General features: G+C 45.2%; 1 long non-coding RNA gene across 1 annotated transcript; it reads left to right on the top strand.

The window, feature by feature from the left end:
• The first annotated feature begins 2,155 nt into the window (after window positions 1-2,155).
• Window positions 2,156-11,394, top strand: LOC119373916 (uncharacterized). The gene is made up of 4 exons (XR_007417978.1): window positions 2,156-2,263; window positions 3,276-3,452; window positions 9,954-10,153; window positions 10,724-11,394. It is a non-coding gene; the product is annotated as an uncharacterized LOC119373916 (long non-coding RNA).
• Window positions 11,395-17,046: the final 5,652 nt, after the last annotated feature.

Raw genomic sequence — 17,046 nt, 5'->3', positions numbered from 1 at the left:
CGTTCATGTAGCGTCCGTCATATGTTTGGCGGTAGCTCAGTCGGCTAAACGCCCGTCAGCCATTGTCGCGGACCGAGAGGTCGTCGGTTCGACTCCTGTCAACAGAACTTTTTCTTATAGTTATTTTTTTCTTTGCCATCTGATAGCGTTCATTTTACTGACGTATTTCCGTGACGGAAATACGCCATGGAAGTGTTGGTGGACCCCGGCATAAAATACTTTCATGTTAAAAACAAAGAACACCGGGCACACCTTGAATTAGACGCCCCCGTGTGGCAGGAGACGCATATGGTCACTCAACGCGCCGCAGTTTATAAGAAAAAGAACTATCTAAGAGCGTCGGATTCTCCATTGTCGACACTTGCAGCGCGTTGCTCGAGCACATAGACGTAACTGTGACAGTTGTTAGTTCACGCTTGCCCTGTGCATGCCTGTGCGTTCTGTTCGGGCGTCCTTCTTTGTGCTTCAGCGGCACGCTGCAAGTATCGAGCTGCTTCTGGTTCTTCGTGTGACATTTCAATTTCTTGCTATCGCATTCATTGCTTCGCCCTTGCGGCGAAACCGTGACTTTTTTCTCTTCTTACTGCTTTTCTGAAATGGCGTCTACAGTTCCCCCGCCGTTGTTTCTTTCTACACCCGGTGACCCTCCGATTCCGTGGGATGACTGGAAGTTCATTTTTCAGGCGTATACGGACGCTGCCGGTAAGGACGCCAGCAAGCCCGAGCGGCGCAAAGCCCTTTTGCTTAACGCATTGGGCCAACCCGGGCTAAAAATTTTCTATACCTTGAACGCCGCCAACGCGTCGGCGACGACACCGTCGTCAGATGTTTTCAAGGTCGCCGTCGCTTTGTTCGACGAGCACTTCAAGCACACCTCGTGTGATTACATCGAACGATTAAAATGCCAAGAACGATTACAACTTCCAGGCGAGCCAGTCGCCGATTTCATCTCAAGTCTCCGGTCTCTCGCAGCGTCGTGCTGGTTCGGCGCGTTAGAGCACCACATGACCTGGCATCAATTGTTCACTGGCATAGCTTCTCAAAATGTCCGTTGCCGACTTGTACAAAAAGGTTATTTTCTTTCGCTAACAGAAGCCCTCTCAATCGCTCGGGAGGATGAGCTCGTTCGCTCACAATTGGAGCAGTTCGCTCCGCATTCGGTGCAGCAGCTTTCCGCTGCGGGGCTACAAGGCGCCCACTTTTCGTTCTACGGGACGCGCCAACATGGCGGCCCGTCTTCATCGTTTCTGCTATAGTGCACTAGAATAAAAAATTATTCTAGTACACTATAGTTTCTGCGCGGCAGTCAGCATGGTTGCCCGCCTGCACAGTCTTTCCGCGGTGGTCAACATGGCGGCCCCTCCGCTTCGCGGGGGCTAGGAAGCCATCAAGATGGCGACCCCATGCCGCCAAATTCATCTTTTCAAGAGCAACACCGAGCCTTTTAGCTCGCTTCAGCAGACTCCATCGCAGTTTTCGACGGCACCTGCAGATCTACTCGCCACTTAGCGAATTTCGCACAGTGTCCTGCTTGGAATCGCACTTGTTTGGCGTGCGGGAAACTTGGACATTTCCAGCAGGGGCGTAGCCAGGAATTTTTTTCGGGTGGGGGGGGGGGTTCAACCATACTTTTTGTATGTTCGTGCGTGCGTTTGCATGTGCGCGTGTATATACACGCAAGCAAGACTGAAAAATTTCAGGGGGGGGGGGGGTTGAACCCCCCCCCAACCCCCCCCCCCTGGCTACGCCCCTGATTTCCAGTCCGTCTCCAACTCCCGTACTTCAATTCTTCCTGAGGCAGTTCCTTCGTGTGCTCCATCGAGCACCGGCTAGACCAATACGGTCGCTCTTTTAAACGTGGATGGTCTCTACACAACTTCCGAGCCGCGCATCGTAGCTTCAGTGGGCAATGTGCTTTTGTCTTTTTTTGATTGACACCGGCGTATCCGTGTCTTAATCAGCATTAATTTTCCCAAGCCAAGAAATTATTCATGTATTAGAAATATTGTTTCTTATTCATAAAAAAAATCTTTTTATTTCCTTATTCACTTATATTTTTCCGTATCACGAAAATTACCGCATTCTTTTTGAAAAAATTCACTTTCCCCTTTCTCTACTGTTTATTTTGTTCGCATTTACATTAACCGCGGGCTACTTGGCCAATCCCTCGCAGTGGGTACGAGCCAGATATAAGGAACAAGCAAGCAAGCAAGACTTAAAAAAGAACTGAGCCTTTACTGGTGACAGAAGGTGCCAAACAGAGGTAAATTTACTGAAAAATAAACATTTAATCCTACTTAAATGGCGTGCTGATCACTCCGAGAGAACACGTGGGCGGCGGCGGCGTGCCGATCAGTTGGCCTTAGAGTGCCTCGATGTCCTCCTCGCCCGCCCCTGACATCGAGGCACTCTAGTTGGTCTCGGCAGCGGTGGCGCAGCGAGAACTGTTTGCGGCGGCGCCGGCGTGTCAGCACACACAGATTTAGAAGGCGTGCCATAATTCAAGGCTCCGGTAAAAGATTAATCACTCATCTGAACGAATATCGACTCCTCTTGTTACCTTGGCGTAGGAATTTCTGCTCAACAACGAAAGAGGAAGTTATCTTAACAATGTTAGGCTGTCGCGTTCCAAAACTAAACTTTTATATGCATAGAACTCGTCTGGTTCCTTACCCTCTTTGATCGTTTTGCAACAGAACATTATCTTTTATCATGCAACCGCTTCAATATACCGATGTAAAAGCATTCTCAAAGCTGTGTTTAATCGAACTGAATTAGAGTCCATTGCTTCTAATATTCTATCCTTGGGAGCCTCCTCATTAGGTCATTGTCAACGGGATGTCTGATCCGCTGTATAAATATTCTTATAGAGCAGGTAGCACAAACATTACGGGGACACAAGAAAGCAACATAAACACGAGACGATGAATTATGATGAATTCTTACAAACTCGCCCAGATTTCCATTCTCGTAAAAATTCTTAATTGAACCAGGGCGGTTTTGATTTCAGATTTCTAAATTAGCACCATTATTTATTCTAACTATGCTATAATTCATTAGTAATTCAATTCATGTGTGTCCACTTTTATCTATAACTTATTCGGTTCTTGGCCAATGCCCCAGAGTGGGTGTGAGCCATTCATGAAGGCAATCATCATCATCACATCTAGCACCCGCCGCAAGAACCCAAGTATGCCTGAAACAGGTAAGCGTATTTGCTTCTGGTCAGTTTAGGCGCGGTCATATCTCATGTTCTCTTTCTCTTGCCATCGCAGTCTCCTGCAGAAGCAAAACGTATAAGGTCGCGGAGGTTGCAGATGACGCCAGGAATCTCCTGGCTTGTCTGAAATCCTTGCGAGACCACGAGACGCGCGGAATCGCCCTCGACCCTCAACAGCTCAGGCACCTGCGTAAGGCCTACCTGTACTTGTTTGACGAGGACATCACGCGCAGTGAGCCTTCACGTTCACTAGATTGCCTCTCTGAAGAGGCCATATTCAACGTTGGTCGTCGAAGGGCCGGACACAGGGAGGCCTAACGTGCGGCGACGGATGGCGAGGTCGATGCTATGTGACCAAGAACGAAGCTGCAGTTTCGAGTGTGAACGCTTGAGTCTCCCCTATGTTTGGAAGTTCCCGATGGGATAAGCGTCCACCGGATCTGAATACACAACGTTTCGGCGATGAGATTGGGATGCGCCGATTCGTTTCGTCATTCCAACATCTATCGGCATGACATTCCGGTAGCTATGAGAGTGACGTCTTTAAAACGGACACAATCTTTTTTCACCTGAGTGGTACGGCAAGTTGTTCCAGAGAAAGAAACTGCAGAGGTTACTGCCGGCTCCCCTGGACCACGTCAGCAATGGGTGGCGCCGACTCGTGGACATCGGCGCCTTTGAGCGGGAGTAGGCGTCTAAGTGAGTGTTCACAGTTGTGGCAGTACGCAAGCCGGAAGGAGCCTGCTGGCTCTGTGTTTATCTCCGAGAGCCCATCAAGGCGATCATCGTAAAACGGCTACCAGGTACGCCACGTGTATTAATTTCTTTACCGTAAATTGAAAAAACTCCCAGGTGGGAGTAAAATGCTTGTCCTCTAGCGACCCTTCATTGGGAGGCCTTTATACCCCGGCTGGCCGGCGTTATTGCATGGCACCTCCGGAGTATTTTTCGCTGTTCTTTCACTCTGGCTATTCGGAGTTTTGCGTGGCACATCCGGAGTATTTTACGAATTTCTTTGCTCTGTCCGGATGGAATTTCAGTGAGATGCATCGGTAGTGCTTTTTTCAATTCCTTACTCCGCTGTTGCTGTTTCTTTACTCTATGCTAATCGTGTCACGCGTTGGTTACATGAAGCAATTCTTATGCAAACACTGCAGAGTCACTGTTTTTTTTTTGCCACAGAGCTCTAGCAGATGAAATTCAAGATAACACTTGTGTTTTATTGCGATAACAATTATATGGACACTCTCGGCGGATTTGGCTGTCGCCGTCATGTCCCACCTGGCTAAGGAAACCCAGATTGAGTTCAGAAACCACGTAGAGGCGAAATTTCCTATAAAGAGTTCCTTTAAATGGCTCCTTTAATAAAGGCTTCCTTTAAAGGAAAGCAAATGTTTTTTTTTTCAGTACCTGTAAAGTGCATTTGTGTTTTACTACTGCGCGGAACTGTTTCGTTAAGTGGCACAAGTGCCATGGGGCATGAGTACTGCACTTGTTTTCAAGCACACCAAAAAAAGTGTTCTAGATTTGTGTGCCAAACTTTTCAAAATAAGAAAAGAGGCAATGAGCCATTTTTTTATATCTTGAATTGTTTTTTACTGTACCAATCGTGCTCAAGTATCTACGTTTATTACAACTTTTTTGTGTTGTTCTTGCAGCAAGTGTTCGATAGGACATTTTTTACTATTACTATGTATAACTTTATTATGTCAGTCTGTACGAAGAACCATTTTATTAGCTTTATTTCGATGCACGAAACAAAAATAAATGTCTCTGGCTTGATTTAATAAAAGAAAAACTTCTGACACCTTTCCCCATTGCGTCTCTTTTTACGCGGTACCGAAAGAGTTAATGAGCCTTTACGCTCATCAAATTTTAGGCAGTGTTGAAATATCTCAATAGAGTGACTAATGTTCTCTATCGCTGACATGCAGCTACCCAAAATATTTCGAGTTTCATTCAGCAGCCTTGTGTTGATTACATCGGCAGGTGGTCCTTTCAGTGGGACTGCACACACTTGGAGGCAGTCTTAGATCTCGAGGGGGACCTGGACTCTCCAAGGACCGTCTGCTGGGATGTCAGAAGGAGCTTCCTGAAGTACCACCCTACAAGTCTGGAGGATGCTCGGTCCACCACTACAAAACTTCCATACGTGGGGGAGACTCAGTACGCGAGAACTAGAATTTCGCCTTTGTTCTTGGCCTCGTCGCGTCAGCCTCACCGTCCGTCACCGCACGCTAATCCTCTACGCTCGCCGACCCGTCGATGACGCACCATTCAGATAAGACACAACTTCCTTTCAAAGCAATTTATGCGTAAACTTTTGTTATAGCGTAGTGTAAAGCATCGAACGCATGGACTGACCTTTATCATGAGCATGCCACGATCCGCCTGGCGCTCGTATTGTGCAGCGTCGTGCATTTTTCATAGATGGTCTTTGGAGATTTCACGCTTAATGCGGTTTTACACTTCTAAAATTTTGCAGAGAGCACCCGTTTCCTTGTACGCTTGTACGCTTCCTTGTACGTTTCAATGTAACACACAGCGAAGTCGCTTCTTTAGCTTAAAAAAAAAACCTATAACCAGCTCCACTCCCTGAAAGCTGTAGAAACAGCTAAGCCGACGCCCCCTTTCGGCCGGCTATTGCTTTTTTTCTGTTTTGCAAATTTTTTCTAAGTATTTTTGTATTGCACAAGATTTCTCTATTTGTTACTCTATGCGAAGCTATGTAGCCATAGAAGCGCCTTATTGTACTGTTGCACCTGCTTGAACTATTGCATCTACTTTCCAACCTTTCGTCAGGCATTGCAGTTTGCTCCCAAAGTTCGGCAGTTGACACTGCGGATTTCTTCGCTCTTCTGGATAAGCTATGTGCATCCCTCGCGACGATATGCCCATTCATGTCTGCGCTGGAACGCTATGGTACGTTCCAGTGTGGCTGTGGCGCATTCCACTCGGCCACTCGCCCAAGACGCGTATTACCATTACGGCTGAGCTGAAACGCGAGCAGCGGTACAAACACTGCTGCTGTGCATGTTTTAACTGTGCTGTGTATGTTTTAACGGTAGTATAGTTAGTTTTAGAGTAATTACGGCATAAATGCAAAGGAACTAAAGTGGATAAAATATCAACATGCCGAAGGTAGGGAACGAATCTGCAGCCTTCGGACAACGCGCCCTATGATCTAGCGATTGGTAGAGCATCCTACGCGTTGTCCGAAGGTTCCACTTTCGTTCCCCATCTTCGGCATGTTGATATTTCATCCACTTTCCGTTTATGCCGTAATTACTATATTACACTTAAAACGTATATACAATTCATATTCCCTATACCTTCCTTGAGCGTCATTGTTTGTTCGTGTCATTAGGTTGTGCTAAACACTTAATACGATATTCGTCCAGCCATGGGCCTTCCCGTTCGCATTCGCAGAAAAATAAGGATGGCAGCTGGCAATATTGCATCGTTTTCCTAGCATTGATGAGGCCTTCGAATGTCGTCATTGAGCCTCATAGCCTTGATCCCTCGACTTTCAATCGGTCAGGTTGTCCGTAAATTTGAATTGACCCCAAGAACCACGAAAAAACAGCGTTGATTTCGCCAGATGGCCTTTACCTGGGCAAGGTCATGCTTTTAAGACATCAGTTTCAACACCCTTATTGAATATTTGCTCTGAGGAGGTAAAGCACGTCAGCCATCGTGGCTGTTCATCATCATCATCATCATCATCATCAGCCTGTCTACGCCCACTGCAGGGCAAAGGCCTCTCCCATGTTCCGCCAATCAACCCGGTCCTGTGCTTTCTGCTGCCACGTAATACCTGCAAACTTCTTAATCTCATCTACCCACCTAATTTTCTGTCTCCCCCTCACGCGTTTGCCATCTCTTGGAATCCAGTCAGTTACCCTTAATGACCACCGGTTATCCTGCCGACGTGCTACGTGCCCGGCCCATATCCATTTCTTCTTCTTAATTTCAACTATGATGTCATTAACCCCCGTTTGTTCCCTGACCCACTCTGCTCTCTTCCTGTCTCTTAAGGTTACACCTATCATTTTCCTTTCCATCGCTCGCTGCGTCGTCCTCAATTTAAGTTGAACCCTCTTTGTAAGTCTCCAGGTTTCTGCTCCGTAGGTAAATACCGGTAAGATGCAGCTGTTATATACCTTCCTCTTGAGGGATAGTGGTAGATTACCATTCATGATTTGATAATGCTTGCCGAATGAGCCCCAACCCATCCTTATTCTTCTAGTTATTTCACTCTCATGGTTCGGCTCCGCGGTTACTACCTGTCCTAAGTAGACGTACTCCTTTACAACTTCCAGTGTCTCGCCACCTATCGCAAAGCGCTGTTCTCTACCAAGATTGTTCCACATTACTTTAGTTTTACTTTAGAGAACTAGGAGTGGGGTTCCTTATTCATAAGATATAGCTGGCAATATAGAGGAATACTATAGCATTAATGAGAGGGTGATATGTATCGTAATTAAGTTTAATAAGAGGTACAAGATGAAGGTGGTACAGGCCTACGCGCCTACATCCAGCCATGATGATCAAATGGTTGAATGCTTCTACGAAGACGTAGAATCAGCAATGAGTAAGGTAAAGACACAGTATACTGTACTGATGGGCGACTTTAATGCAAAGGTAGGCAAGAAGCAGGCTGGAGATCATGCAGTTGGGGAATATGGCATCGGCTCTAGAAACGCCAGAGGGGAGTTACTAGTAGAGTTTGCAGAACGCAATAATTTACGCATCTTGAATACCTTCTACAGAAAACGGGCTACTCGTAAGTGGACGTGGAGGAGTCCTAATGGCGAAACTAAAAATGAAATAGACTTCATAATGTGCGGCCACCCGGGCATTGTACAGGATGTGGAAGTAGTTAACAAGATCCGATGCAGTGACCATAGAATGGTAAGATCTAGAATTCAACTTGACGTGAGGAAGGAACGGCAGAAACTGATACGCAGGAAGCTGATTAATGAACTAGCTCTGAGAGGGAAAGTTGAGGAATTCAGAGTTTCACTTCAGAATAGGTACGCGGCTTTAACCGAGGAAACCGACCTTAGCGTTGACGCAATGAATGATAATCTGACTAGTATCATCAAGGAGTGTGCAGTGGAAGTCGGGGGTACAGTCGTTAGACAGGACACTGGTAAGCTATCCCAAGAGACGAAAAACCTCATTAAGAAACATCAAGCTATGAAAGCCTCAAATGCAACAGACAAAATAGAGCTGGCGGAGCTTTCGAAGTTAATCAATAGGCGTAAAGTAGCCGACATAAGAAAGTATAATATGGAGAGAATTGAGCATGCTCTAAAGAACGGAAGAAGCCTCAAAGCTATGAAGACAAAACTGGGCATAGGCAAAAATCAGATGTATGCATTAAGGGATAAGGAAGGCAAGGTCACAAACAATATGGATAGAATAGTTGAGGTAGCGGAAGAGTTCTACAGAGATCTGTACAGCAGCCGAGCCATTCAGGATGATAACGTAAGAAGGAGAAATAGCGCAGAGGAATCTGACATCCCACCAGTATTGACAGGAGAAGTAAAGAAAGCCCTAAAGGGAATGCAAAGAGGCAAAGCAGCTGGTGAGGATCAGGTAACATCAGACCTGTTGAAAGACGGTGGAGAGATTATGTTAGAGAAACTGGCCACCCTGTATACGAAGTGCCTCTCGACGGGGAGGATACCAGAATCTTGGAAGAATGCCAACATCATCTTGATCCATAAGAAAGGGGACGTCAAAGACCTGAAAAATTACAGGCCCATAAGCTTACTGTCGGTTGTCTACAAGCTATTTACAAAAGTAATTGCTAACAGAATTAATACGACATTAGAGTTCAATCAACCAAGGGACCAGGCAGGATTTCGTACAGGATTCTCAACAATAGACCATATTCATACTATCAATCAGGTGATAGAGAAATGCGCGGAATACAACCAACCCCTATACATAGCCTTCATAGATTACGAGAAGGCATTTGATTCGGTGGAGACATCAGCAGTCATGCAGGCACTGCGGAATCAAGGCATCGACGAAGCCTATATAAACATAATGGAAGAAATCTACAGCGGATCCACAGCCACTATAGTCCTCCATAAAGAAAGCGACAGAATTTCAATAAAGAAGGGCGTACGGCAGGGAGACACGATATCTCCAATGTTATTCACCGCGTGTTTACAGGAGGTATTCAGGGCCCTAGATTGGGAGGAGCTAGGGATAAGAGTTAATGGAGAGTATCTCAGTAACCTACGATTCGCTGATGACATTGCATTGATGAGTAACGCGGGAGACGAATTGCAGCTCATGATTACTGAACTGGATACGGAAAGTAGAAGAGTAGGTCTGAAAATTAATATGCATAAAACTAAAGTAATGTGGCTGTTCATACATTTCTCGAAATTGAATTGGCTAACCTGATGGAATTTGGTATCCAGGTGACTCTAGGATATTCATGCTTGCTTCATTTTTCCTGAGAGGTGAATTTTGGGCTTGTAGTTGAAAAGGCGTCGTCAATTCGAAGTTTACAGAGCCGACATGAAACACTGTCTCGCGCAGTGCTCTTCTTCCTCGTTGGTTTGTGGGGTTTAACGTCGAATAGCGAGGGAAAATCAAATAATAAAGAAATGAAATATCGAACAAATGTAAACGTGATCTCATCTGCTTAATTTTGCGAGTTGCTGTCGCTTGAAGGTGTTTGACTGATATGTGGAATGTTTGTATGCAGAAGATAAGCCGCTGTGGGGTTGGCGATTATGGCAAGCGAGAGCCGACCGTGTTCTCGACAAAGCACGCCGGATCCTGGACGTGGTTGAGCGGATAAACTGCATGACGGGCATTGGCATCATGCCTGACAAGGACGACAAGGAGAAACGAGTCAAGTTCAAGAACGAGCTTGCTGGGCTACTTTTAGAAGTACACGTTCTGGTAATTTTCTCTCTCAGCTCCTAATATAGATGTAACGTATCCACTAATTCATGGTAATTATATTTCTCAAATCGATAAACAACTGTATTTGGTTGCCTGTCTTTTTGAAATCTACAATGCGAGCGTGATGCGGTGATGGCGAGTTTTCGATTATCCCCAACTTTAGCATTCATACCTCTTCCTCCTCTGCTCTTTCCTGTAAAGCTTATGGAACAGCACACTGAAACAGGGCGCCAGTGTAGTGCGCACTGAACGAGCACAGTCTTCGCCGGTAGGTCAGGAAATACTGATATTCTGAGAAGAAAGAACAGATTTGCGAACGTTGTTCGACTTTCATATTCACTGACAGCTGCACGTCAGTGGCAGTTGCATGAGAATAAGTTCGCGTTACTTGTATCTCTTAAAGATACTTATGTGGAATATTCCCTTTATGTCCCGTAAGCTCTAAATATTTTCGGCGAGATTTTTCCGTTCGGCGACCCTGAGTGCACTCAAGATCTGCTGTCCTAATTCAGTGTGATTAGCAGTTATTACAAGTAACAGTGATAGAAAAAAACTTCTCTCCTGCAGGATCAGCACCTCATTGACGAGTAGGCAAGTCCCTGGGGCAAAGAAGACGTCGAAATTCTTAGCCAGCTAGTGGTTAATTTAACCGTGTCTGGATGCGGCAAAAACTATTGAGACATATTCAAATCGCGGCTTGATTCCATCTACAAGACGGAATCGTTAAGCAGTGGTGACTTAAACCGGGGTCCAGATGATCTAGTGAAATAATAAAAGAAGATCTAGTGAAAAGGTATTTCAGGCAATCTGTGCCCTAGGACCACATTGTTTCACATATTTCTCTTAAAAAAAGAAGCTCTAGTGAAAAGGTATTTGAGCCTTTCGGCATTTCTGATTACTCATATTGTGCCTATATGCCTATATATATTCGTGAAAATAATTTGTTGATATGCAGGAGTGCTTGAACAACTTTCATGGAGTTGAAAGTTTGGCTCCACTAAAACACTGAAGTGCACATGTAGAGTACTGAAAGGAATTGGCACATCTGCAACCGTCTGCCTCATGTTCCTGGACTTTACTTATACAATGGATTTTTTTTCGCTTACACTCAAATAGACAGCATTACTCACTCCAGCCTTCGGCGTATGTTCAACCAGTGTACTGTCTCTAGTTCCCTGCCAATTTTATCATTTTCCGAGCATTATAGCACAGTATTTCTTGACTTGATTTGATTGAATATAAACAATGTACCATTAAATGAAATGTTTGTGCTGTATGCACAAATTATGTTCTTCAGTTTGCTTGTATGACATATTGATGTACCTCAATGAACACGTACAACAAACAATGTTATCGCAGTTTATTAAAACTCACAGTAAGAATCGTCACATAAACACAATGATATGCACTTGTGTTGGTATGTACGGAGTCCCTTTCCTTACAGTGTACAAACTGAACGAGATCACATGTACCATGACTTGTGCGCTTTTATTCACAGGAGCAGAACTGTCACAGCAGTTCCCAAGAAAATGTCATGGCACTTAGTGAAATTCATTTTGTAACATAAGCATAATACAAACACTTTAAGGCACAGAAAGCTTGCCATGCACCAACACCAGAGTACTGACTTGAGCACTATTATTCACAAGAGTAGGACTATCACAGCTATTCCTTGAAAATATCGCATCACTTCGTGACACACATTTTGTAATTGCCTTATATGGGCGTAATAAACACACTTGGAGGCACAGAAAGCTTTCCGTGTGTCCATACTGAAAGACCAAGAGAATTAATAAACTCTCACCACTATCAAGACACGTGACTAAGGCAAAACTAGGTGCTGTGTCAATAAAACACTCGTTGTGTTTACTCAAGTTTACACCTCTTGAAACTAAGGAAGGTAGTCTTCTAGAAAAAGCACGAGAACCAGCTGGCCTCTTTTTACTATAGCTACATGCCTAGAGTGGCCTAAGGTACAAATTAGTGGCAACCATACTTTCGAACATTTGTTTTTGACCTGATAGCGCGATCAAGAATGACTAGAAAAGTTGCGCTCCCAACATACACCCTAAAGTAGAACTGATGAAGCACTCTTTTTTTATTCTTGTGCCTTAAACGAACACAAGATTTCAAAACCATAGAAAAAAATATGATCGAGGGCATGATCACACATTTCTTATCTAACAGTTGTTTTACAGACAAGTTTGAGATATGTTTCTAGAGGCAAAACTGTGATGATGATATGTGGCGTTTTATGGGGCACGGGCCATTTGATGGTCAAAGAGCGCCAGGTCATGGGACAAGAGATGTGAACCATGATTGTGGTAAGTGGCTGTATATGGGCCCTAAAAATCCGCGCGCTGAAGGCGGGTAAAACATATAGGTATTAAAATCATGATAGTGACATGGAATGTGCGCAGTGAGAATAACAACCTGGTATGAGCACGAATGCCTCATCAGCGCCCTTGTGTCCAAGGGCCGCGAGACAGGCGCTTTCGGTAATGTAATACCGCAGCAGCGACCTCTGTTCAGAGGTCGTGCTGCGGATTACCTGGGTATATTACGTGAAAACTATGCAGATCATTTAAAAACACGAACAATGAATCAAGTTTGAAAAGCGGATCCCTACCGATGAACATAGATGAATGAAGTGGTATTTGCTCTTGGTAGGGTAATTGGAAGTGCTTTTTTCGAATAGGATCTAATTCACTGCATTGAATGAGAATGTGAAGGACCGTAAGTGGTTGACCACATTTCTCGCACATGGGTGGATCACCACCGGACAAAAGGTATGTATGTGTTCTGTAGGTGTGACCTATTACCTTTGTAAATGTTGCTTCTGTGCGGCGTGATTTTGATGTTGCCTGCCAAATAACAAGGTGCGGCTTGATCAAGTGTAGTTTATTTTGAGTTTGCCTATCCCATGTGCTCTGCCAATGAGCCCTCAGATTTGGTTTAAGGAACGGTTTTAGGTCCAGCGCAGGGATATCTAGGCGGATGCAGCTAGCTGGTCCGCCAACACGTTGCCTTGGATCTCGCGGTGCCCTGGCACCCAGTACACACGACATGTCGTTTGAGCGAGTAGACCGTGCATAAAAGTGTGTAGACCGAGACAAGGACAGAGTTCGTGTGCCCTTTAAGAGTTTTCAGAGCTTTTACCACGCTTAGGGAATCGGTTTATATCACTGCATTTTGTAGTTTTAATTCCTTGATATGTTTGATGGCCGCCAATATCGCGTATGCCTCCGCTGTGAAGATGTTTTTTTAGGGTGCAGCACACCTAATTCTGTAAAATATGGACCGACCGCTGCATAAGTTACAGAAGTGTGAGACTTTGAGGCGTCTGTGAAGAATTCAGAAAAAAATGTATTTGTGCTGCAGTTCGAGGAAGTACGTACGGATATGTGCTACAGGCGCATGTTTTGCAACTTCCACGAAGGACACATCACACTCTATGAGCTACCACTGCCACGGCGGGAGATCTGCAGCGGGAGCCATTAGAGAGTGTTTATGTAGTGACAGACCCAATTCCTCCGACAAGCTCCTCGCGCGAAGTGCGAGGAGCTTGTGCGAGGGCTGCCTCATGGCAAGTGCGAGGGCTGTCTCATGGCAAGACGGTTATGAAAAAGTGCAGCAGTGGACAAATCGTTGATTGACGAGTGGGAAGCGTGTTCCTTTTCTGCGTTCACCTTGAGCAAATATACAAAGCACATGTAACACCTCCGCAGGTGGAGGGACCTCTCGTTCGATTCAACATAGAGGCTTTCACGGGGCTGGTGCGAAAAGCACCTGTAGAAAGACGAATGCCTAGATGGTGGACAGGGTCAAGCACCTTCAAGGCTCTTGGTGTCGCAGACTGATAAACCACGGCCCCTTAATCTATAGGCGCGTGCGAAGAAGGCTTTTATACAGATTCATCAGGCACTTTCTGTCACTCTCCCATGCAGTGCGCGACAGCACTTTTAGAATGTTCATTGTTTTTATGCATTTGTATTTTATGTACTTGATGTAAGATAAAAAGGTGAGCTTCGAGTCCAGACTCAGGCCTAGGAATTTATGCTCCGTCTCTATTGGCAATCCGCTGATCCTGCAGTTGAAGTTCGGGATTCGGGTGGAGGCCTCTCTGTCTAGAAAAGAGAACACATGTGCTTTTTTGTGGATTTAGCGTGAACCCGTTCTCATCTGCCCATTTGGACACCTTGTTCAGACCGAGCTGGACCTGTCGCTCAGAGATTGCAAGATTACAGGACTTGAAACCTATCTGCACATCATCAACATACGTAGAGTAGAACATGTTTCGCGGGATGCACAGGCGCAAGGAATTAATTTTTACAATAAAAAGAGTACAAACTGGTACACCAGTTTCCTGAACAAAATCGCATCGCATCTTTCGCGCTTGCATTTCACTCTCGAAAACTTGAAGCCTACTACTTTCCTTCCAACAATGAATCAACAAAAGAAGTCGAATTTTTTCAATGGGCTCGTTTCTTTGTGAGACACAACCAAATGAATCCAACAGACAGTTAGGCCAATGAAAGCGTATGCGTTGTTAATTACCGTCTTTAACTATAGTGTAGCAATTGCGACGTAAATTCAAGTGAATAAAAGTGGACGAAAAAAACACCCTTTCCATCGGTGGTATCCGAACCGACAACCTTCGATTTCGAAGGTTGCGAGTTCGGATTCAACTGACGGAAAGGGTTTTACGTCAACCTTAATTCATTTCAATTTACGTCGTAATTACTACACTACAGTAAAAGACCGTATATAATGCCTCTCATGTTTTTCTTGGCCAAACTGTCTATCGGATTCCTTCGGTTGCGTCCTAACAGTGGATGTCATTCTGACAACGCACATGGCGTTCGCGCGCCTAGGTAATGTAGATATACGCGCATATGGTAGATTAACACTGCGTCTTATCTTATATAGAAAAAGAGTTATTTAATATATTTGATGTCTGATGCAACTCTGCTTAACTAACGCAAGATACGCAACATTCGACAAGTACATTGCCGGTGTGGCCACGAGCCAGCCGGTCTAATATGAATCACATAGCTAGCGTTATACGAAGCTGGAACTTTTACGCGTCAGAAACATAGAAAACATCCAGGCTGCTGCTATTCGCACAACGTTTCCAGGTAATGTCTTGGACGCGGCAGGCACGCTGCGGAAGAGGAAGCCTATAAAACATTTCCGGATCTTGGCGGCTTCGGAGCTTCTTCGCAGATGGCACACCACTTTTTGTCTCTATCGCTAGGACCACGCCTTCCGGCAGGAAAAGAAGACGATGACAGCGAGGACCACGAACGGCTTAGCCAAAGTGGCGATGAAGCACAACAACCTGTTGATTACTGCCCTACGATCCGGTCGTGGAGACTCGCCAGCGTCACCCTTGTAAGGCGCGTCGAAGCCAGCCCCAGCGGGTTCTATAGCAAAGAAAAATTTAATATCTGAGGTTTAACAGCAACGAAAAATTGAAAGAGGTCGAGGTTAGAGAAATTTTGCGTCCTAAACCTACGGGGGGGGGGGGGGGGCATACAAGGCATGTTAGTAGCATGTCTAGACTGCGAATGCATAGTGGATTCCAGAGCCCAATTCATATAAAATGAAAGAACCGGAAGAAGAAACAAGCGTTGAAGAAACAGCGTTGGCAGTCTGTCAGCTTTATTTTACTGTTGATTTTTAATTTATTTGTGCGCATTCTGCGCTAAAGTGTACCACCAACATCATAAGGGACGTTGTAATACGGATCTGCTGATTACATTAACTCGTGCTATCCCTAAAGAACTCAATCACTAATGGCACGAATGTTTCAGCGTTATGACTTTATGCCCATATGGTCGCCGTGACCGCAAGTGATACCCATGACCGCTTTCGCGAACGCCTAAACTCTCATAGTGTCTGAGCAACCACGGTAGGTGAAAACAGTGAGAAAGATTCCTCGCATGCTGTACCACTAGCCGAGTGAATCCTACGGTAGACGCATTCAGCCGTTGTGGAATAACTATAGGGTCAGTCCTTAGATCAACCTTCTGTTGTAGAACGTGGACATTGCACACCGCGTACAATTCATCAGCTTCGTGTATCCTGATTCACTTCTATCGGTACGTTTCCAATGTTGTGATGGCGTTGTCTATGCCTATATTCATGGGCGTCATGCATGAAATGCAGTCATGGGACGACACAAAGATCTTGCGCGCGCAAGTGTACGAGTGTGCCAGCTGCGGGCCCTCCTAAAGTAGCTCTGTGCAGGTGAAGATATGCAAGTTACATAACGGTGTGTACAGAAAGCACCGGCTGATTAGATTTCAAAGAGGATCGGTAGGTTCATGCAACACTAAACACTGCGCGCTTTAACGGCCCCAACATATGTTCTATGCAAGAGTTGGATGAGTTGGACACGTTTATTAAATGCCGTAATTTTTGACTGTTTTGTACTGGTCACCAGGGTGGACGTTCGGCCTTGTTGGCAACCCATATAGTAACCACACATTGCGCACGTGTTATGTCCTTGCCTCTTCGTCCCCGTCTAGCTTCAGTGCTTAAAATGTGTTAGCCGTTCTTAGTGCCGACAATGATGGAGACGGCACGGTAACCTGCATTCCCACTGGTACACTAAGACACAAGAAGCGGTTGGTGTGGAGCCTTTCAACTGCGAGTCCCGTGTTTAATCCGGAGTCCTGTTTTTCGTATCCGCATCCATTTGTAAAGCGGAATGTAGAGACGCTCGAGTGAAAATGGATGTGCTTACGCGCGGAAGTCAAGTTATAGCCAAAGCTAAATCCAATGGCCCAAACATAGCGTCTGTTGTTGTACGTGTCTGTTGTCTCAACGTCCATCTCCATTCTGTCAGCCAGTCGGTCATTCATTCAACGATGAATTAACAAGTA

Source organism: Rhipicephalus sanguineus, chromosome 11 (genome assembly GCF_013339695.2).
Source record: "Rhipicephalus sanguineus isolate Rsan-2018 chromosome 11, BIME_Rsan_1.4, whole genome shotgun sequence".
Classification (NCBI taxonomy): domain Eukaryota; kingdom Metazoa; phylum Arthropoda; class Arachnida; order Ixodida; family Ixodidae; genus Rhipicephalus; species Rhipicephalus sanguineus.
The sequence above is the reverse complement of the archived record's forward strand: the minus strand, read 5'-3'. Positions and strand labels throughout refer to the sequence as shown.